Genomic DNA, 22,957 nt, shown 5'->3' with positions numbered 1-22,957 from the left:
ACCTGACAAACCGCAAATTGTGTATAAAAAAGCTCAAAATTTAAAATCCCAATTGGCCCCTAGTTGCCCTAAGAAACCTCAGGGATTGGGACAAACCATGTGGTTAAAAGAACTTAAAGGCTATTTCCCCTGTAAGAAGTGTATTGGTTGTAGTTATGGATCAAAATGTAAAGAATTCAAATCCAATGTCACCGGTAAAAGTTTTGAAATCCGCACATTCATTAATTGCAAATCTAATTTCTGTGTTTACCTTTTAGAATGTCCCTGTAAATTACAGTATATGGGCAGAACGGGGAGACCCCTGAAAAGAAGATTCGCCGAACATGTGTACAATATTAAAAATGGTTTGGAGACACATAGTGTGTCCAACCATTTTAAATTGCACCATAATCAGACTCCAGAGGGGCTTACATGTATCAGCATAGATTGCCCCAAGGTGGGTGTTAGAGGGGGGGATAGACTACAGAGGGTCTCACAGCAAGAGACCTTCTGGATCTATACTCTGAAGACACTCTCCCCTAAAGGGTTAAACATCGATTTCGATTTAGCATCATTTCTTTGATTTAATGGTTCATTACTATTCATTTTCTCATCCAATGTAATTTTAATTATTTTATATAATGGTATGTGAATTTTTACATAATTCAATTTTTACATAATTCAATTGTTCATGCAAAGTATGTGATCTCATGTTTCCAAAGTGAACCGGGGGTCGCCCCAGAGGTGATTAACTTTAACCCATCTGATTGTAATTATCAGGAAGTTTAATCACTCTGCTATCATTGGTTCTAAGTGGCTCCTGTATACAAGGGGTTAAACTGGGGCTATATATCGCACACGGGATTGACGTGGCTCCACAACCCCCTGACGAAGTGACGTTCCTCATCACGAGACGCGTAGGGAGGAGCCTAAGAGGTACTGCCCCACACACTCTAGCTGCTAGTCACTGAGAGGAGACAGTGACGTCATCCTAACCGCGCCGGAATCTCGCGAGGTACACGCGGCACCGAGGAGGATATTCAGAGACTGAGTGCAGCGCTTGGGGTGTGCTGGGTCGGGCACTTCTTTGATTTTACACTCACCGTCTTTTGTGAGTATTTTAACTGTTTTAGGTAGGCGTCAATAAAGTTTTTATTACTGCGCAATCCTTTGCCCTCTTTTATCCCCACTGGAGAAAAAAAAGGTTGCAGGGACCCTAAGACTGATCCAGGAGACTACGTTCCTGAAAGGAAGACCTTCCCAACATCTACGGAAGCGGAGGACACCACGAGGGGTTCGTGTTATACCGAAGGCGACCGGGACCCAGAAGGTTTCAAGTACAGATTCTCTCCCCTGCATGTATTCCATCTACTTCTAGTTGAATATATATCATGAAGAGGACTGTGTGCTTTTTACTCTGTGAACTGTGATTTTGAAACCATCAATCATCAGCTGACCATTCAGGATTGGGACAAATAGTCTGTATAATCTTTATTTGGACTTTAATATCACTTCACTATAATATCACATGCGCCAGGTTTATGTCTATTATTGTATTTGTATTCTTGTTTTGAGGTTTATTTTGGGATATTCCTCAGTAGATTACCAGGCTGCTCTAATTTGTGCACTGCACTGTTTTAATTTGTGCACTGCACAGTTATATTTTAGGTATAGCGCTTGTCACAGTATATTTTGTATTTTTATTGCTTCTGAGAATGTTTTTTTCCCACGCTTGTCTTCTGGAGCTGATATTTGAAGAGCTCATAAGACAAGGATGGCAATCTTTTTGGTGTAGAAGGAGTGGGTGAAGGGGGGTAGTTGCTCCAGGGTGGGGGGTTAGGTCTCTCGGGTGGGTAGTGGGACTTGGTAAACCCTTAATTATCTTAGATGTTACTACTACTAAGGCATTGATGGGGTTAACCCCTCCTGCAAACTTCCCAGTAGGCCTAATCTCCCACCCTGGTGCAACAACTCCCTTCACCCCCCCCCTCTAGCCCCCAATAAACCAGGAGCTCTTGTTGAACCCCTCATTACCTTAGCGGTTAAGTTAATGAAGTTGCTTTTATTTTATATTGATGTAGCCAGGTCCCCCCCTCGCGCACTCACCCCCTTCCTTCTGTTCCGCGAGCCGCGCGTTGCTGGGGTTGCCGGGGACGCGGTCGGGCCGGTTGCCGGGGACGCGAGCGGGCCGGTTGCCGGGGACGCGAGCGGGCCGGTTGCTGGGGACGCGATCGGGCCGGTTGCCGAGGACGCGGTCGCGTTGCTGGGGCCGCGGCGGTACGGGAAGCAGGGCGCCGCCATGCCTAGTGCTTTTGCGCATGCGCAGATGCAGGAGACAGCGCGGGAGGCCCCCCACACAGCTCACGCACACGCAAGGCGGGAAGGACAGCCCCCAGGGTGCACAGGGGCAGAGACACGTGACGCCAGGGAGCCAATCGGAAGGCCGGATTCCCCTGCTCCCAGAGGATACATTTCGCGGGGTTTTGGCAGACTGGGTCAGTCAGGATCCGGACCAGCTAGGGGTAAGAGGTAGATGCAAGGGTCAGTGACCCTCTGCATTAGGCCAGCAGCCCCAAGGCCCAGTTAGGTCCTGAGCCACCAAATAGCTTGTGGAGTTTAGGGACACTGCCCCATTTATTAGATAGGGACACTGCCCCATTTATTGGTAGCTTAGTCAGGGACACAGTGCCTAAGTCGTGCGGCCCTGTGAGGTGGGTTCTGGGCTCAGAACACCACTAACGACCCTGGGACTAAGGTGATATTATCCGCGCTGCAGGTCACCCAACGCGGTGTGGAGGACAAAGTCGGACCGGGCGGATCTTCCGTGCTATCGCGGTACCCGTGGCTGGAGCCGCGGGCAGGTAACCTATCCTTCACGTGCACCAACAAGGCCTAATCACCAGACATAGTGGCTGCGCAGTCACACATATATGCAGACATTGGTATATGACTTTGGGAGTGCGAGACATTTGGGTGGGGGTTACTGGACACAGGGTGGGGTCACTCTGCGGGAGGTTAGCGTCCGCCATGACGCCTAGAGGTGGTAGCGTCCGCCGTGATGCCTAGAGGTGTTAGCGTCTGCCGTGATGCCTAGAGGTGGTAGCGTCCGCTGTGACGCCTAGAGGTGGTAGCGTCCGCCGTGACGCCTAGAGTGGTTAGCGTCCGCCGTGGCGCATGTGTTGAGATGTGATGAAGTACGTTGCTGCATGTAGTAAAGTCAATAGTTATATAGAGCTGTCTGTGTGGTCATTGTGTATTGTCCTGCGAGGAACTACTCCCCCTCTGGTGGGAGCCATCGCAGGTGGAGGCGCTGCATCATTAGTATTGTAATATATTGCCCCAGGTTCCCTATAGCGGAGGCTTGGCCTTCTGTGAGCCAACAGGTATTGCACCACGCACCCCCTTGGTAACATTGCATGTTCCCTCCACGCACGCGGTATATGCGATTGGGTGGGGTGATATGACCGTTACATTTGGAGGCGCTGCTGAGATCCTTAGAGCTGGGGTGCCCTATTCAAAACCGAATCACCAAAAATCAGCATCATGGTAATTCCCTCACGTCAAGAGGTCCACGCGTGGGCCACCACCGTCCGTGAACCACCTAGACACGTGGTTGCAGTAGGGAACGTCCCGGCATTAGTGCCTGAAACTGACATCCGGAACTCACTGAGCAGGCTCTTAGGCGCAGATAGAATATGGTACCGTGGCAGGGTGTTCGACTCTACTTACCAATTGAGTGCACTACTATTCACCGTATGCCGGGACATAGGCCCTGAAGCGGCCCCGAATATTCTGGTAGCCCCCGAGTGCCCACCAGAAGGATACCCCATTATATACTCGGACTTGCCAGTAATACGGGAAATGTTCTCGCTCAGAGCCCCTCCTCAAGATCCCGACGAACCGTCCACCAGTACCTGGACACCACTTACCCCCGTGTCCAGTACCCCAAACCGGGTTTACCGTTCCCAACCCAAAGTCTCCTTCACCCCAAGCGCCCTCCCGGACGCCAGTAGTTGGGCTGACAGTACACCCGACACCTTACCCCGCGAGGTAAACTCCCGGCCTATCGGAGAGAGAGCAACGAACGAAGGTTCCATAATGGGGGTGACGCTACCCCAATTCGTAGAAGCCCTCACTGTGGCATCCCAGTCTCAAAGTTATAGGAAGCTTAAGGCCTTCTCTGGAGTAATTCCAATACCCCAGGGGGAGGAAGGAATAGACCTGTGGAGGGAGAATGCAGTAAAAGTAGTAGAGGAGTGGTCGTGCACTGACACTGTAAAGCGGCAGCGTATTATGGAATGCCTCAGACCCCCTGTGTCTACTATGTTGACCATCCACAGGGACCAACACCCAGAGTTGACAGCGTTGGAAATGGTGGCGTTCCTGTTGGAGGCGTACGGACTAGCAGAAGACGAAGGGGCGCTCTGGATGAAGTACTTCCATCTTTATCAGAAGGAAGGAGAGGACCTGTCGGCTTTTATCCACCGCCTACAGCTGGTCCTCGGGGTCCTACTAAATCGTAAGCTGATCTCCGCATCGGGGATGGATGAAGCTCTCCATAAGCAGTATCTGCGGGGATCAAGCCCCACCCACCCCATAGCCAACATGCTCCGCAGCAAGATAATGGACGGGGGCCCCTACAAGTTCACCGAGTTGCTGCGACAAGTGAAATTACAGGAGGCTCATGTTATGCTACACTCCACCGCTACACCTAAGAGCGCCTCTGCCTCCAAAGGAAAGGGCTCTACGGAAAAGAAGGAAGAGTCTGCTGCCTTGTCCAAGGGGTACAAACCAAGACCCCCCGACCGACCACCTTCCCCGTCCACGAGTCGCCCGGAAAGCCGCCCGGTGGTATGCTATAACTGCGGTAAGAAGGGCCACGTAATCCGTAACTGCCCAGAAAAGGAAGGTCTCCCTGAGGAACACCCTTCCGATAGAGGAAAATCAGCCCGATCTATGGTCTGCAGTGTACCAATGGCAGAAGCTGACCTCGAACTCCCTCATTCTGGAACCCCGGACGCGCCTCCTGACCCTGGCCCCAAGGATGCCGCCTCATCCGGTGAAGCTTGCAGTCAAGTGGGCCCTGCGGCCATCGTACCCGTGGTACTAGAAGGGATATACGCCTCGGCCCTATTGGACACAGGGTCACAAGTAACCATAATATATCGCCGGTTCTATGATCAGCACCTTCAACACTGCCCACTAAGGCCGGCCGAACCTATGAAGGTTAGGGGGTTAAGTAATGAAGACTACCCCATCGATGGGATTGTAAAGGTCCAACTGGACATACTCCAACTGAACACCGGCAAGAAGCACCCCATGCAGGTAGCGGCCATGGTATGCCCGGAGCCCCAAGACCATTGCAAGTACCCAATCATCTTGGGAACCAATGCGGACATAGTGCAAGCTATAATCCGAGCCTACTTGAAAGAGACCAACGAGTTGCCGCTGGCCGATTCGCTCCTAGACCCCATCTTACGAGAAGAGTGCCACCGGGTATATGCCTTGGAGCGTCATGGGGACCTCTACAACCGTCAACGAGGACTGATGACCATATTACCAGGGGGAGTGCAAAAGATGGCCGTTTGGTGTTGTTATCCTGACCGAGACCAGAATGACCAAGTGTTCTCGCTGGAGAGTGAGCCTGAAGAAGAAGAGGTTCAGCGAGGATATAGAGTACTACCCGAAGTGAGGGAATGGACGGCTAAGATCCCTATTCAAACCCACGTGTATGTGCAGAATCTCTCCCCCTTTCCGCTAGAGTTTGATGTCGACCAGAAGTTGGGATGCATATATCCGGTCAGCCCGGTGGGAGCCCCGCCTCAGGTGAGGGCGGCGGCCGCGCATGAGCGGATAGTCGATCCGGACTTCAATTTCGGCGAGTCGACGCTGTCCACAGAGTGGAAAGAGCGGTTGACCACCCAGCTGCTGCAACGACGACATGTGTTCTCCACGAGCGAGATGGATGTGGGGTGCAGCCGCAGTGCCCAACATACCATTCGGATGAGTGATGCCACTCCGTTCCGGGAACGTTCTCGTCGCCTTGCCCCTCGGGATGTGGACGATGTGAGGAACGCCATACAAGATATGGAAACAGCTGGGATTGTGACGGAATCACGAGGACCTTACGCGTCGCCCATAGTGGTGGTGCGGAAAAAGAACGGGTCCGTACGACTGTGTATCGACTATCGAACACTGAACAATCGCACGATCCCGGATCAATACAACCTTCCGCGCATTGAAGAGATCCTGAATGCGCTGAATGGGAGTCACTGGTTTAGCGTGCTGGACCTCCGATCCGGGTACTATCAGGTGCCCATGACGGCGGAAGACCAGGAGAAGACCGCTTTCATCTGCCCCCTGGGATTCTATCAATTCACCCGTATGCCCCAAGGTATATGTGGGGCGCCTGCTACGTTCCAAAGGTTGATGGAAAAGACTATCGGGGACATGATTCCCCGGGAGTGTCTGGTGTACCTGGACGATATCATCGTCTTCGGAAGGACTCTGGAAGAGCACGAAGAGCGATTGTTTAAGGTGATCGACCGCCTGGGGAACGAAGGGTTGAAATTATCCCTAGACAAATGCCGATTTTGCCATACCTCGGTGACCTACGTGGGGCACATCGTGTCCGCCAAAGGGATCGCCACCGACCCTGCCAAGGTAGAGGCTGTGGTGAAATGGCCTCGCCCCGAGAACGTCACAGAGCTGCGATCCTTCCTAGGGTTCTGCGGGTATTACCGCCGCTTCGTGGAAGGGTACTCGAGCAAGGCTAAACCTTTGAACAATCTGTTGAAAATATACCCTTCCGAGACAGGGAAGAAGGCTGTATTAGCCCGCCAACCGTTTGGTGACAAATGGACCTCTGAGTGTGAGCAGGCCTTCCTGAAGCTGAAAAATTGTCTGACCGAAGCGCCTGTACTTGCTTATGCGGATCCCGAACAGCCATACGTCCTGCATGTGGATGCCAGTCTAAATGGACTAGGCGCCGTCCTGCACCAGAAGCACCCGGAGGGCCTACGGCCGGTAGCTTACATCAGCCGCAGCTTGACACCCAGTGAGCAGAGATACCCCGTCCACAAGTTGGAGTTTCTGGCTCTCAAGTGGGCGATCACCGAGAAGCTCCACGATTACTTGTACGGTGTCACCTTCGAGGTAAGGACGGATAACAATCCCCTCACGTACATCAATACGTCGGCCAAATTAGATGCAGCCGGCCACAGATGGCAGGCCGCCCTCAGTAACTACCGCTTCTCCTTGAAGTATAAGCCGGGGCCATTGAATATTGGGGCGGACGCCCACTCCCGAAGGCCCGGACTACTCGCTACCCCCGATGATGAGGAATGGGAAGAACTTCCCGGCCCCGGAGTGCGGGCTATGTGTAGAACTGCAGCCATAGTTAATGACCAAGTGGCCTTTTCTGAGTTACGAGTGGCCGACTCTTTGGGATGCCAGTCGCAGGCTGTCCCCGCCGCCTACTGCGACCCAAAGGGGATGCACCTCACGCACGACAAGGTGTTCCGGTGGAAAGATCTGGTAGACTACCAAATTCGAGATCCGGTCGCTAGTATCATCCGGCACGCCGTTGAAAAAAGGAACCCAGCCCTTCTGAAACGTGCGCCCAATGACTTGGTGGCCTTGCTCATGCGAGAATGGGACACATTTGAAATAGACAATTGCTTGCTCTATCGGGTGGTGCAATACCATAACCACCCGGATAGGAGACAACTAGTCCTACCTAAGAACTTACAATACCTGGTGTTGAAGTCTCTACACGATGAACACGGGCATCTCGGTGTAGAGAAGACTTTTGGGCTAGTCCGAGACCGGTTCTTCTGGCCCAAGATGCGGGAAGCGGTGGAACAACACTGCCGCTGTTGTTCCCGGTGCATTCAACGCAAGACGTTGCCTACCAGAGCAGCTCCCATGGCCCATCTTAAGAGTTCTGGTCCAATGGACTTGGTGTGTATGGACTTTTTATGTATCGAACCTGATAGCCGAGGCATCGGTAACGTGCTGGTCATCACGGACCATTACACCCGATATGCACAGGCCTTCCCCACCAAAGACCAGAAGGCTATCACGGTCGCGAAAGTTCTATGGGAAAAGTTCTTCGTTCATTACGGTCTTCCAAACCGACTTCACTCCGACCAAGGGCGAGATTTTGAGAGTACTCTGATCCGAGAATTACTTAAAATGCTGAACGTCGCCAAATCCCGGACGACTCCGTACCACCCTGAAGGAGATGCTTTGCCTGAACGATTCAACAGGACCCTGTTGGACATGCTTGGAACTCTGAAGGGAGCGCAGAAAACAGAATGGAGTCGTCACGTAGAAACGTTGGTACACGCGTACAACTGTACTCGCCATGAGTCCACTGGTTTCTCCCCGTACTTCCTCATGTTTGGGCGGGAGGCAAGACTCCCCGTAGATGTGCGTCTTCGAGTCTCCACGGATGGGATACACAATGCTACCCATTTCAAGTATGTGCAAAGGCTAAAGGACAGTTTGCAGCAAGCTTACCAACAGGCTGAGAAGTCTACAGCTAAACTGAATGCTGGCAATAAGAGACGATACGACAACAAAGTCAAGTATCGAGAGTTACGTCCTGGGGACGCTGTGTTACTTTGTAATTTGGGAGTCCCCGGAAAACATAAACTGGCAGACCGATGGAGAGATGGCGTATATGAGGTAGAGTCACAGATGCCCGGCCTCCCGGTCTATCGCATCAAAGACACAGACGGCCGGGTAAAGGTTTGGCATCGTAATCACCTTTTCCCTATCCCCCAAGTGGGAGACGAAGAAGAAGAAATACAGGCCATACCGCTCAACGGTGAGTCCGATCTAGCAGAGGTGGGTCAAGAGACTGTAAATAACGAGACCCCCTCTGAAACTCCTGAAGACCCTATGGAGGGACCCTCTCAAAGGGACTATTCCACAGAAGGGGCATCTCCCGGAGGAGCTACGAGTAAGGGGCCCCGTAGACCAATGCCTACTAAGGTGGCACCAACAGGCCAGCCTTTGGATCCACAGAGCCCGTGCTTTGTGCCTAACAGAGACTGTTCAGAGACATTTCTCCCCTCAAGGGAAGAGGCTGAGCCTCAGGACTGTACTTATTACTCCCCAGAGGGAGTTGCTGAAGAACAACTCCGTAGGAGCCAAAGGGTCAGGTACCCTCCAAATCGTGTAACCTATGATCAAATGGGGGCACCCCATTATGAGGCTCAGCAGTGTTCTCGGAGTAAGATACAGTCTGTGATTGTGATGCTCAACGAATTATGCAATCTCGTTTAGAGTTACCTGTGCTAAGTTGTATATTTTGATGCATTTTTATTATAGTTATTTATCCCAAGCGAGGTCGTTGGGGTTTTTCACCAGGGGGAGGATGTAGCCATGTCCCCCCCCCTCGCGCACTCACCCCCCTTCCTTCTGTTCCGCGAGCCGCGCGTTGCTGGGGTTGCCGGGGACGCGGTCGGGCCGGTTGCCGGGGACGCGAGCGGGCCGGTTGCCGGGGACGCGAGCGGGCCGGTTGCCGGGGACGCGATCGGGCCGGTTGCCGAGGATGCGGTCGCGTTGCTGGGGCCGCGGCGGTACGGGAAGCAGGGCGCCGCCATGCCTAGTGCTGTTGCGCATGCGCAGATGCAGGAGACAGCGCGGGAGGCCCCCCACACAGCTCACGCACACGCAAGGCGGGAAGGACAGCCCCCAGGGTGCACAGGGGCAGAGACACGTGACGCCAGGGAGCCAATCGGAAGGCCGGATTCCCCTGCTCCCAGAGGATACATTTCGCGGGGTTTTGGCAGACTGGGTCAGTCAGGATCCGGACCAGCTAGGGGTAAGAGGTAGATGCAAGGGTCAGTGACCCTCTGCATTAGGCCAGCAGCCCCAAGGCCCAGTTAAGTCCTGAGCCACCAAATAGCTTGTGGAGTTTAGGGACAGGCCCTAGATAGGGACACTGCCCCATTTATTGGTAGCTTAGTCAGGGACACAGTGCCTAAGTCGTGCGGCCCTGTGAGGTGGGTTCTGGGCTCAGAACACCACTAACGACCCTGGGACTAAGGTGATATTATCCGCGCTGGAGGTCACCCAACGCGGTGTGGAGGACAACGTCGGACCGGGCGGATCTTCCGTGCTATCGCGGTACCCGTGGCTGGAGCCGCGGGCAGGTAACCTATCCTTCACGTGCACCAACAAGGCCTAATCACCAGACATAGTGGCTGCGCAGTCACACATATATGCAGACATTGGTATATGACTTTGGGAGTGCGAGACATTTGGGTGGGGGTTACTGGACACAGGGTGGGGTCACTCTGCGGGAGGTTAGCGTCCGCCGTGACGCCTAGAGGTGGTAGCGTCCGCCGTGACGCCTAGAGGTGTTAGCGTCCGCCGTGACGCCTAGAGGTGGTAGCGTCCGCCGTGACGCCTAGAGGTGGTAGCGTCCACCGTGACGCCTAGAGTGGTTAGCGTCCGCCGTGGCGCATGTGTTGAGATGTGATGAAGTACGTTGCTGCATGTAGTAAAGTCAATAGTTATATAGAGCTGTCTGTGTGGTCATTGTGTATTGTCCTGCGAGGAACTACTCCCCCTCTGGTGGGAGCCATCGCAGGTGGAGGCGCTGCATCATTAGTATTGTAATATATTGCCCCAGGTTCCCTATAGCGGAGGCTCGGCCTTCTGTGAGCCAACAGGTATTGCACCACGCACCCCCTTGGTAACATTGCATGTTCCCTCCACGCACGCGGTATATGCGATTGGGTGGGGTGATATGACCGTTACATTTAATAACACAGTATTGAAGCAGAGGGTCTCTTGAGCTGAACAGCTTTAATTTCAGCCCCAGGGCCACCCTGCTTCCGGAGTTACAGGCCCTGGTATGGGGTGCCGGTATATCCCTGCATTGTTTAAATCTCCCTCGTCACACGACCGGGACATTTAAACATGGTGGAGATACCAGCACCCCATACCCCACCCTGCCTGTAACTCGGGAAGCATGGTGACCCTGGGGCTGAAATTAATGCGGTTCAGTTCTAGAGACCCCCTGCTTCAATACTGTGTTATTAAATAAAAGCCGCACGATCGCCTGTTAGCGGTGCAGAGGGAGAATGACTGATTCTGTCTGCTCTCACTGCGCATCTCTTCCAGACTTTTGCAGCCCGGTAGGATTCACATAGCGGGAGTCCCATTCTGAAGTAGGGATGACCGCTGTGTTAATCCTTATGGGTCATTACCCCCTGCCAAGCACTGTGCCGGGTACGGTCAAATCTTGGCACACTGTTCACCAAAACATGTCCTGCGGCAGCTTATAGATACAAGTGGCTGCATCGGTATTTACTTATGTTCCTATTTCTTAATTGTTGACACTCAATATGCGAATAACCTCTATTTTTATTTGTTGATTATGTTTTTACTATAACAAAAAAAGATCGATGTTCAGGTTGATTCGGAGCTGACTAATGCTTTAATATACTTAATGAAGATGAGTTTCAAATTTTGAATAAAAAATTTCCCAAATTACCCATCTTCTACTTTTTGCCAAAAGTGCACAAAAATTTAAATCGGCCACCAGACCGTCCAATAATTTCTGGGATAAATTCATCTATATTGAATTTGTAAAGAAATTAAGTGGAGGCGCAGTAACAAGTAAATTCAACTTTATATTAACCTATGAAGAGCATATAAACATGAAAACTGCACATAAATTACACTAGTGCACATGGGCGTCCGCAGTACGGGGCAAGGGGGGGGCGCTTGCCCCCCCCTGGATCACTAATGTGAAAAAAAGAATCCCTGTGCGCAGTGCTGACACATCCGGCCTTCCAGTCTCCCCTGGCAACCAGATTGTTCCCGCTGACGATCCCTACAATTCCCCTGCCGCCCCCCCCCCCCCAACCTGATTGGCTGGTGCTTTGCCAGGATTTTTTTTTTTGGCTCGCAGCCAGGCTCTGAGCTGTGAAGCTGCCATTTTTTCTGTTCAGCATAGAGCAGGTAAGCAATGTCCCATGTCCTACCATGCCTCTCGAATGGTTTCCTCTAGCCCCCTCACTGCGCTCCTCTGGCCCCCTCACTGCGCTCCTCTGGCTCCCCTGGTCCCCCCACGGCCTCCCCTGGTCCCCCCACAGCCTCCAGTTGTCCCCCCACGGCCTTTCCCGGTCCCCCACGGCCTCCCCTGGTCCCCCCAAGACCTCCCCAGGTCCCCCCAAGGCCTCCCCTGGTCCCCCCATGGCCTCCAGAGGTCCCCCCACGGCCTCCCATGGTTTCCCCACGGCCTCCCCTGGTCCCCCCACGTCCCCCCACGGCCTCCCCTGGACCTTCCCTGGTCCCCCAATGACCTTCTGGTCCCCCCAAGACCTCCCCTGGTCCCCCCAAGACCTCCCCTGGTCCCCCCACGACCTCCTGGTCACCCCAAGACCTCCCCTGGTCCCCCCACGACCTCCCCTGGTCCCCCCACGCCCTCCAGAGGTCCCCCCACAGCCTCCAGAGGCCCCCCCATGGCCTCCCCTGGTGCCCCCACGGCCTCCCCTGGTCCTCCCATGGCCTCCTCTGGCCCCCCACGGCCTCTCTCTCTGTCACCCTGCCTCGCTCTCTCTGTCACCCTGTCTCGCTCTCTCTGTCACCCTGTCTCGCTCTCTCTGTCACCCTGTCTCGCTCTCTCTGTCATCCTGTCTCGCTCTCTCTGTCTCACACTCTGGATCTGGATATCTTATGTACCCTATATATCTTAACTGTCCTATACCTACACCGAAATAACCTATACTGCTTTCTTCCAGATCTGACTCTCAAGTTTCACACAGGAGAGAGAGGAATCCCCCCTAACCCAGAAGACAGGTAGGGAACACCTCCACTCCAGTATATATCATGAGGGTACCTGGACATTGAGGGACTGCGAATCAGGTAAGATCCCAGGCGAGATTGCTGCCATTGAAAAATGTGCATCTGGGGCATTCAGACACTGGTTAAGGGGTTCAGGAAATTAGTCATTCACATCTGTTTTTTTTTTCTAGATTAGTGCGTTCATCCAAAACACACACACACACACACACACACACACACACACACACACACGCACTGCCCATGCGCATGCGCAGAGGTCTCGGCGCGCTTGCGCAGGGTGTCCGACATGCAGGGCTGAGATGAGTGGCGTCCAACGTGTGAAGGAGGGGAAGCGCCGTGGCGAGCACGTGCCCGCCATCCTAGCTCCCCCTGTGCCAGCCTCCTGCCCCGACCCCAGTCATTAAGGTAAGCTATTATCTTCTTGTAGTGAAGTGTTTGCCAAATGTTATTCATTATCTTGTTGATGTGTGGGGTTGGACCTATATATGTATTGGGGGAGTGGGGGTGTATTTTTATATGTATTGTGGGGGTATAATAAACAGATTGCATTGTAATGTTTTTTTTTCCGTATTACAATAAGAAGAAAACAGTTAAGTAAAAGTTGTGTGCTAAAAATTTTTTTTTCATGGTAGGTGCGCTATGGGTTGTGTGGGGGGCCCTGCTCCTTTCATTTGTCCTGGGCTCCATGATTTCTGTTGGTGGCCCTGGGCGCCGTACAGTACGTTAACGGCGCTATAAACGCCAAAAACAGACTACGGGAGAGCCGCCTCACTCCCAAGTCGGGGCCAATCTGTGCCCTGGCCGGGCCAGCCATTGAGCTGCGGCGGTGCCGGTGCCAACAAGTCCACTCATCATTGGTAGCTGAGCGCTACCAATGAGAGAGCCGCCGCCGTCCCTTGATGACCCAGTGCCTGAGACGAACCAATCATGGTCCGACTGACCTCCACACTCATCACGCGGCCTCCCGCCCATCATGCTCCCGCCTGCTCTGACTCTTCGTCAATTTGCGCAGGCTCACAGTTCAGAGAGTCTGCTGAAGAGTGAAGACGCAGGCAGCAGCACTCTCTATGCGCAATAGGCCCCGGCACTCTGCAGAGTAGACTACAATTAGTTCTGAAATCTGAATCCAATAATCCACAGACCACAGTAGTTTTGCTGCCTCAGGGGGCAGGAGGTAGCATTTGGAATTGGCAACAATTTGAAAATTAGGGTACAAAGACAACATGACGTTTAGCTGGGTGCCAGTGCCAGTGCCACCACATGCATCATGGTGGCTATTTATTAAGCTGAGCTGAATAGAGTGTGAGAAAGATTCTGAGAGAATGGAGAAATATTATGGAAAAGCAAGACAGGGGCAGGGTGAGAGTGAGAGAGCAGCGAGAGAGAGAGTAAAAGTAAAATAGATACAGCAAAAGAGAGACAAAGGAGCATGATGCTACTATGGATGAAAAAAGAAAGATGGGGAGAGAGAGGGAGCACATGATAGAAAAAACCCTGCGCTGTATCTTGTGGAAAAAACAAGGAGAAGCAGACAGTGAAAAACGAGGAAAAGCAAGCAAGCACTCAGAAAAACAGGGGAGCGGAAAATGTGGGATTATATCTGGTGAATGATGTGGATACCATCCAATGCGATGGCAAGTGCTATGCGGTTATAACTGGTGCTGTGTGGCAAGTGTTTTGGGTACAATCTGCTGCTGTGGGTGCAATCTAGTGCTGTGGCAAGTGAAATCTGGCACTACAGTATATATATATATATATATATATATATATATATATATATATATATATATATATATTGTGTGTGTGTGTACAGTCATACAAATAAATGCCCCCACATAGCTCATAGGTCGCAGCACGCCTTCCGCAGCGGAACGGGATGGACCCAATGATGAAGCATGCCACCACGGGGAAGCCCTATTGGGTGAGGGTTATATAAAGAAAACATTCTGTTTTCCTTGCTTTTTTGAAAAAGAGTTGGTTTTGCCGTACTGAATGGTCTTTTTTTTAAATAGAAGTATATATACCCACCCACTCTGTGTGCCACACACATACACTTTTCCTTTTTCAAGTTTCTATTACTGCATAAAGGGCTGTATTCAATAAATAGTGCATTGTAGGTGAGTTATTTGAAGTTCACAAATCTCATCTTACCAATATAACTATGCATTACGCAAGGAAAGCTTGGATCTCCTAGCAGGAGAACTTTAAAGCTGCAGTTCAAGCAATATCCTGCATGTGTGTTTTTTTTAATAAATGAGTTCTGTAGTAAGAAAAAATACTTTTAGCATTTTCTGTTTTTTAAAAAAACCACCTTTAAAATACCAATTTTCTTGTATTCTATTTTTAAAAGCATGCTTGTTGCTATGCAACCATTTACATTCCCCATATTGAAAGATGTCGCCAAACTTTGCCGATCAATAGACGAAGAACGAATTGACAGGCAGCTATGCAGTTCTATAGGTAAGTAGAGATTGTCCACCCACCAGATCCTGCAACCCTGAGTAGCTGCTCTTTTTTGATGTCATAACTACACTTTCACAATTGCTTTATTAACCTTCAAGCTTTCTCATATTTGCTTGAAAATGCACCATTTGCACACTCTTTTTTTCAAAATTTTCTCGGGAGGGAAAACCCCCTTTATGCTGGTTGGGCTCGCTCGCCACAGTGCACTCACCACCACTTTTACGCTGGGCACTGGCCGTTAAAATTATGCCCCCCCCCCCTGAAAAAATTTCTGTGGACGCCCATGCTAGTGCAAAGACACAAACTAAACAACCACATAGATTAAACGTAGTTCTGATTAAAATGAAATTGCTATAATGATCAGTTCAAGAAATGAACTGATAGTAGTGTGTAAAAGGACAGAGATATTGCTTGTTTGGGTGGATGCTGTCTGGATTGCAGCTGTTGGCTGTCAGTTCCTGCGAAGTCCTTCCTCTCTGGGGTTAACACCAGATAGTTCCTGCTTCAGGGCTGTATCAGGCGTATACACTGTTAGGACTCACTTCCTCCGTGAGTAAGCGGGGGTTGTGGGTCTCCTTGGCATGCGCCGTCAGATGTACAGTCCTGGGTGTCTACAAGTTACCCCCTCCGGTTAGACTTCCACAGTCACTAGATTCCGGTAAGGACAGGCAGCAGGCTGGTCAGCCTAATCAGCAGCAGGCAGCAGGATATTCACCTCACGCTTCCTCTGTCACTCTGTATACTTGCATCAATGCTGGCTCCTCCTACGTGTTACATCACGTGATGTGACTTCATCAGGGATAGGGATGCACGTCCCCCTACCTCCCTATATATACACACATTGTGCAGAGCAGCTCAGGTTCAAATAGAACCAATTGATTAGTTAATTGCTTTGGTCGTTTTCTGCTCTCACTAGTCTGCATCTAAGGGGTGGGTGGGGGAGGTTATCAGTGGTTATTAGAAGCAATTGTATAACAGATGTAAAATGTGAAAATGGGAATGAAAAGTGATTAAACAGTGTTATAAAGTATTAAAAACATATTATACATGTTATTAAAAAACATATTATACATGTTATTAAAAAACATATTATACATGTTTATATAAAATTGTTAAAATTACATTTAAAAGTTAAATAGATACTACTATATACAGGAATAATTCATTCAAGATGTATGGAACTTAATTTTCAAACAGAATTATATCTTGTATGTAATTTAATTATAAATTTATAATTATGAACTCTTAGGGATATTACAGAGAGACAGAGAAGAGGATCAGATATCCTGATAACTGGATCTCTGAATTAACCTCCTAGATTCTGGATGGGTTAATAATGTTACAAATTCCTAGGGTATAAGGGACCCTAAGTGTTGGCAAGAATACAGAGGACTCATAGGAAAAACCTATACTACTCAATGGGTGAACAGCACAAGTTGGTAGATGGAGATGAGATATAGAAAACATGTATGTCTATAGGGCACACAATATTGATTATGTACATACAGGTAGAGTATCAAACACAGACCAGGGAGATTGCATATAAATAAAAATAAAGATAAAAATGGCAGTGAACCTATTGCAGCTATGGGTGGGAAAATAGACAATTTAATTTCAGAAAATGTCTGTTTATTGGAAAGCAAGGAGATCCAGATCTTCATTAAGACCGCCTGGAGCCATTGTTTGCAATTTAAAAATCCATTAAGTTTCCTGTCGTCTAAGTTTACCCAACCTATCTCCTCGAAGGGAACCCTTTCTTATTTGTTCAATCCCTGTGATTAAAAGACTTGCTGGATCTTTCTTATGTTTATTTAAAAAATGTCTTGACCCTCCATGCCCTGTGAAACCCTTTACAATATTCCGCTTATGTTCCCTAAACCTTTCCTTAAGTGGTCTCTTTGTGCGACCTATATATTGTTTACCACAGGCACACGCCAAGAGATATACCACATAGGGAGTATTACAGTTTATGAAGCTTTCAATTTTGAAATTTTCATTGGTTGTATTTGATTTAAATTCTTTTAGTTTATTAGAAATATGTGGACATGTTAAACATTTATTATGTCCACACTTATAGCAGCCAGACGGGGGCCCCTGTAGCCAGTCCCCTTTAGCTGGTATGACCCGTAGATTATCAACCTTTAGGGAGCTCAAAGCACTGGGAGCCACAATGTTTTTAATACTTTTAGCTTTCTTAAAGACAATATCGGGTCTCTTTGACATCATATTTTTCAAAAGTGGATCATTGGTAAGGATTTCCCAATGTTTTCCTATTATATCTCGAATCTTTTGGGCACCTCGGTTGTGTTTTGTAATAAACAGACAATTATTGTTCGAATTCCCCATATTGCCCTTCTTCTCGCTGTTGGAATTTTCACTATGTAGGAGGCTGGTACGATCCCTCAGATCAGCTTTTAAAAGTGCTTTTTCAGACAATCTTTTATCATACCCTTTTTCAGAAAATTTAGTAAGCAGAGTTTTGGCCTGATCTTTAAAATCACTTTCACGTGTGCAGTTACGTTTAAGCCTTAAAAATTGACCATATGGTATGTTGGTCTTCCAAGATTTCAAGTGGTTACTTTTAAAATCCAGATAGCTATTACAGTTGTAGCCCTCTTTCCCCCAACCCTAAGTGAGATTGAGGTGGGTAGGTGTATCTGACTACTTATCAGTGTGGTGCTGTACCTGTTTGGCAACCAGGAGGGCTGTGCTTCCGCCACGGGGAACTTGAGGTATATACTTATACTAGGTGCAGTGCCTCCACTGATGAGGGATCCAAATATGGTGGGAGTGTGCCCTCACCAGAACAACCATACAGTAAATACACACAATGTGAATAAACAGTATTTACTGAGCATGAACGATAACTTCAATAAAACTCTCTTTGCATAACATCAATACATCATATGAATAACATTGCATCACCCTGAATGCATACTATCCCCTCACCCACATGTCCATCATCACATCACCCTCAGTCCCTTTGATAATGACGTGCTTTATCCCTTGAGTGTCCACAACAATAAGGTGAATGTGAGTGTGAGGGATAGCGCTTCCCTGTGCTGGGGCCCGGTGGTGCACTTATTATACTACCTCCCTGATCATTGCTCCTGATCAGGATAATCCTTGGACTCAGCAACACTGCACAGTGATCCCATGCCGCACTGCGCTGCTCTCTGCAGGAATGGATACACACACTGACTCCACAGGGGAGGGATCCCCAGCCGGAATAATCCTTTACCACAGTCTCTGCTATGGAGTCAGGCACTCTTCCTGCTACACACTGTACTGACAGTCAGGCACTGTCATGCAGCATTCCTCTTCCTCTCTGAGTATGGTGAAGGAGTCCCTGTCTTAAGGCAGTCCCTATCACATACAGTATCCTCTAGTGTCTCCGGGGACTACTGGGCCCTGGGAGTATACCTCTACCCTAGCCCCTGCATGCAGAATATCTCTTGCTGTAGATTCTGTCTGATCCCAGACTCTGGCAGTTCACCACATGCAACTGGCACTGGTGATATTACACACAATGTATAACTTAGGAAGCAACCCCCCTTCTTCCTATGAGGGGCCTTTCACTGACACAGTCAAAGCTAACTGCTGTGGCTGCACTGCACACAACACTGTCTCATCTTGTCAGAGCACACAGCACTGCAGCTGTGTCACTGACAAGACTTACACTCACCTAAGGGCAGGGTCCCTACCTAAGGGGCCTTCCCTATGAACTTACCCACTAACCTAGTGGGGAGTGGGGCCTACCTGGGGCCTGGGGGTAACCTGGCCTAGTGTAAGAAGCCACTTGCTCCTTACACACGTCCTCCCCCTTCCTTCTCCCAGCTCCAACTGACTAGCGTGGTCTCTGCAACAGTGTATCCTTCTCCCACAGGAGAAGCTGCAAACTCTATTTGCTGGCTGGCTGTACGTGATATGGGTGAAAGGGCAGTCCCCAGAGGCTGCTGGGAATTGTAGTCCACTCAGGACCTCTTTAGCATTGGGACCACGTGCGCTATCTTTACTGCGCCTGTGCGAAGCTGTAATGGCCGCCGCTATGCTTAACTGTGCCTGCGCGACCTTGGGGAGTCCCTGCACTACTGAGCTCCATCTCTGCCCCTTTGCGCTCACTATATTGGCCGCTGCGGCGAGTCTGCGCATGCGCGAGCCTCCGCACCCGTGCGGACATAACAAAGATGGCGGCGCCGTGCCTCTGACGACACCATGAGACGCGCTCGCCCCCGCAACTGCCTTCTCACTGGGGAAGGTAAGGGGAAGAGGAACGGGGAACCGGGGAGCCAAAGGGGACCTGACTACATTGTCTACCTGTTTAAAAAAGGTCTTGGTTAACATTCTTTCATCTTCATTAAAAAGTATTAAATCTAAAAAGTTAATTGAAACTGCACTAGATTCGTGAGTGAATTTGAGGTTGAGATTATTATCTGATATATATTTCATAAAATCTACAAGTTTCTCCTCCCCTCCTTTCCATATATACATAGTTACATAGTTACATAGTTACATAGTAGATGAGGTTGAAAAAAAGACATAGGTCCATCAAGTTCAACCTATGCTAAATTTAGACAACAGATACTTTATCCTATATCTATACTTACTTATTGATCCAGAGGAAGGCAAACAAAAAACCCCATTAAGGGGAAAAATTAATTCCTTCCTGACTACAAGAATTGGCAATCGGATTAATCCCTGGATCAACATCCTTCCCATGTATACTTATTTGGTATATCCCTGTATACCTTTTCCATCTAAAAAGATGTCCAACCTTTTTTTGAACAAATCTATTGTATCTGCCATCACAGTGTCCATGGGTAATGAATTCCACATTTTAACTTCCCTTACTGTAAAGAACCCTTTCCTTTGTTGCTGGTGAAATTTCCTTTCCTCCAACCTTAAGGGATGGCCCGAGTCCTTAGTACTGCCTGTGGGATGAATAGTTCTTTTGAAAGCTCCTTGTATTGTCCCCGAATATATTTGTATATAGTTATCATATCCCCTCTTAGACGCCTCTTTTCTAATGTAAATAAATCTAATTTAGCTAGCCTCTCCTCATAAGTTAGATTGTCCATCCCCTTTATTAATTTGGTGGCTCTTCTCTGCACTCTCTCTAGTTCCATAATGTCTTTTCTTAGGATTGGTGCCCAAAATTGTACTCCATATTCAAGGTGTGGTCTTACTAATGCTTTTTGTAAAGGGGCATAATTATGTTTTCTTCCCTTTCATCCATTGCCCGTTTGATGCAAGATAAGATCTTGTTTGCCTTTGAAGCTACTGCATGACATTGGGCACTATTGCTAAGTCTGCAGTCTACAAGCACTCCTAAATCCTTCTCCATCAAAGATTCCCCCAATATATCTCCATTTAATTTGTAAGTCGCCTTTTTATTCTTGCATCCCAAATGCATAACCTTACATTTATCTGTATTAAACCTCATTTGCCATTTACCTGCCCAGGTTTCCAGTCCAAGTCCTTCTGAAGAGAAATGACATCCTGCTCTTATTCTATTACCTTACACAATTTAGTATCATCAGCAAAGATGGAGACTTTGCTCTCGAGCCCAACCTCAAAGTCATTAATAAACAAGTTAAAAAGCAGGGGTCCCAGTACCGATCCTTGAGGTACTCCACTCACGACTTTAGCCCAAGCTGAAAAAGTTCCATTTATGACAACTCTCTGTTGTCTGTCCTTTAACCAGTTTTCAATCCAGGTGCATATATTATTACTGAGTCCAATTTTCTTTATTTTGTACACCAACCTCTTGTGTGAAACTGTATCAAAAGCCTTTGCAAAATCTAAGTAGACCACATCAACTGCATCTAAAGTAGACCACATCACTGGTCTAAATTCCTACTTACCTCCTCAAAGAAACACATAAGATTAGTTTGGCAAGATCTATCCTTCATAAATCCATGCTGACTATTACTAATAATTTTGTTTTCCATTAAGTATTCCTTTATGTTATCCCGTATTAAACCTTCAAGTAGTTTCCCTACTATTGAAGTCAGGCTTACAGGTCTGTAATTTCCCGGTTGTTATCAAGCTCCCATTTTTAATATAGGCACCACATCTGCTTTACGCCAATCTTGTGGTACTGAGCCTGTGGAAATGGAGTCCTTGAATATTAAATATAATGGTTTGGCTATTACTGAGCTTAACTCCTTGAGAACTCTTGGATGTATGACATCGGGGCCAGGTGCCTTATTTACTTGAATTTTTTCAAGTCGCTTATGAACTTCTTCCTCAGTTAACCAATTGTTCATTAATATGGAGATTGTGGCTTCCTCCTGCTGCACTACTATTGAACTTGATTCTTCCCTGGTAAACACAGAGGCAAAGAATTTGTTTAATACCTCAGCTTTTTCCTTATCTCCAATGATCTGCTTACCCATCTCACACTGAAAGGGTCCTATATTTTCTTTTCTCATTTTTCTGTTATTAAGGTACTAAAATATAAAAATCAGATCATTAATAAAACGCTTATATAAAACTAAATCTTCTAAAAATGGATTGTTGGACCAAATAAAATTCTCCTCCCAGTATCCCATATATAGATTCGCAAAACTGGGGGCAAACTTCGTCCCCATTGCCGTTCCGCACAGTTGTAAATAAAAAGCATTCTCAAATAAAAAAGAATTGTTTTTTAAGATAAAATCGATACAATCTAAAATAAATTTATTTTGTTCCTTATCTTGTGTCGTATCTTTCTCCAAAAAGAATCCTACAGCCTCTTTTCCTTTGGAATGCTAAATACATGTGTAGAGCGATGCTGCATCACAAGTTACCCATATGTATTCATTCTCCCATTTGATATTGTTCACAGTTTCAAGGAGATGTTTGGTATCTTTAAGATGTGATTTTAATTTCCCTACATACGGTTGTAGGAAATGGTCCACATATTCAGAGAGATTTGACGTGATGGACTCTATTCCTGAGATGATTGGACGACCTGGGGGATTTATCAAACTCTTATGTATTTTTGGGAGGTGATAGAACACAAGTGTCCTTGGCTGCTGGTTGTCCAGGTACCTTTTCCAGTTTATTTAGAACCCCCTTAGAGCTACCTTCTTGTAGTATTTTTTTTTAAAGTATTTCAATATTCACCAGTGGGTCACTAGTTAATTTTTTATAAGAGTGTACATCACTTAGCAGTCTATTTGCTTCTCGGATGTAGTCTACCCTATCCTGAATCACAACTCCTCCTCCTTTGTCAGCTTGTCGAATAACAATCAATTTGTTTTCTTCAAGATTCTTAAGGGCAATTTTTTCCTCTACACGCAGATTACTTTTACATTTACTTTTATCAGAGCATAGTTCTTTGAAGTCCTCATATACTAATTGATAAAATACTTCAATGTTGTTCCCTTTGGAGTGAGTTGGGTAAAACTTTGATCTAGGTCTAAAATGACTGTGCTTAATTTGGGCCCTAGACTCCAAGTTTAAAACCTCCGTAGTCCCTGAGTGATCACTAGTACCCTCATTTTCTTCCAAAAGTGAGACCATAGCTGCTAGACACTCTCTTTCCCTTATTCGTGTGTTTATATCGAACACTTGTTCGCACATATCTTTAGAACCTACTTTGAGGAAATGTCGTTTTAAAGTAAGCTTGCGTATAAAGCGGTGTAGGTCTATAAATAAATCAAATAGAACCGGACCGCTTGTAGGGGCAAAAGATAGT

The sequence above is a fragment of the Ascaphus truei genome, chromosome 2 (assembly GCF_040206685.1).
Source record: "Ascaphus truei isolate aAscTru1 chromosome 2, aAscTru1.hap1, whole genome shotgun sequence".
NCBI classification, from domain to species: Eukaryota; Metazoa; Chordata; class Amphibia; order Anura; family Ascaphidae; genus Ascaphus; species Ascaphus truei.
Note: the sequence above shows the minus strand (reverse complement) of the source record.